We start from the raw sequence: 903 nt of genomic DNA on the forward strand, positions 1-903 counted from the left end.
GCTGCAGGGAGCTGCCTGGCCTCGAGTGCAGATCCCAGGGCTCTGCGGTGCCAGCTCCCTGCGCTCCCTGCCCGTGCCTGCCCGGCGGAGCGGGAGGTGCCCAGCCCCAGCCCCGTGCCAGGGAAGCCCGTTTGGCTGAACAAGTTTTCACTGACACCTTTTTTTTTTTTTTTCCCCCTTCAGTGGAAACCTTCCAGCAYTTTTTCAATTGCTCTCTGCCGAGTGGAGTGCGGCCAGCTCCGTGCCCGCTCCTCGCTCRGAGCAGACAGCTGGCTCCTGCCCCGAGCCGGCCTGCCAGGCGCCGTGCCAGGCGGGCAGGACGTGTGTCCCACGCTGCCACACACACCCGTATGGCGAGCGGGTGCCAGGCAGCTGGGCAACCCTGGTATGGCCCTGGCACAGCCCTGGCACGGCCCCAGCACAGCCCCGGCACAGTCCCGGGTCCAAACCTGGCACGGCCCTGGCACAGCCCCATTCCAGCCCCGGCACAGCCCCATTCCAGCTCCAGCTCTAGTCCCATTCCAGCCCTGGCACAGCCCTGGCACGGCCCCAGCACAGCCCCGGCACAGTCCCGGGTCCAAACCTGGCACGGCCCCAGCACAGCCCCGGCACAGTCCTGGGTCCAAACCTGGCACAGCCCTGGCACAGCCCCAGCTCCAGCCCTGGTTCCAGCCCCAGCACAGCCCCGGGTCCAACCCTGGCACAGCCCCGGCTCTATCCCCATTCCAGCCGCAGCTCTACCCCCATTCCAGCCCCGGCACAGCCCTGGACAGACCCAGACCCTTGGCTGCAGCAGTTCAGGGTTACCCCCACAAGCCCAGAGCCCAAGGAGATGCCAGTGCCAGGCTGTGCAAGTGCTGGTCACCTCCCTTCTGTCCAGGATCACCCACCGCTTGCCCACAC

Source organism: Malurus melanocephalus, unplaced genomic scaffold, assembly GCF_030028575.1.
Source record: "Malurus melanocephalus ecotype Western Australia unplaced genomic scaffold, MMel_1.1 scaffold_641, whole genome shotgun sequence".
In the NCBI taxonomy this organism is placed as follows: Eukaryota; Metazoa; Chordata; class Aves; order Passeriformes; family Maluridae; genus Malurus; species Malurus melanocephalus.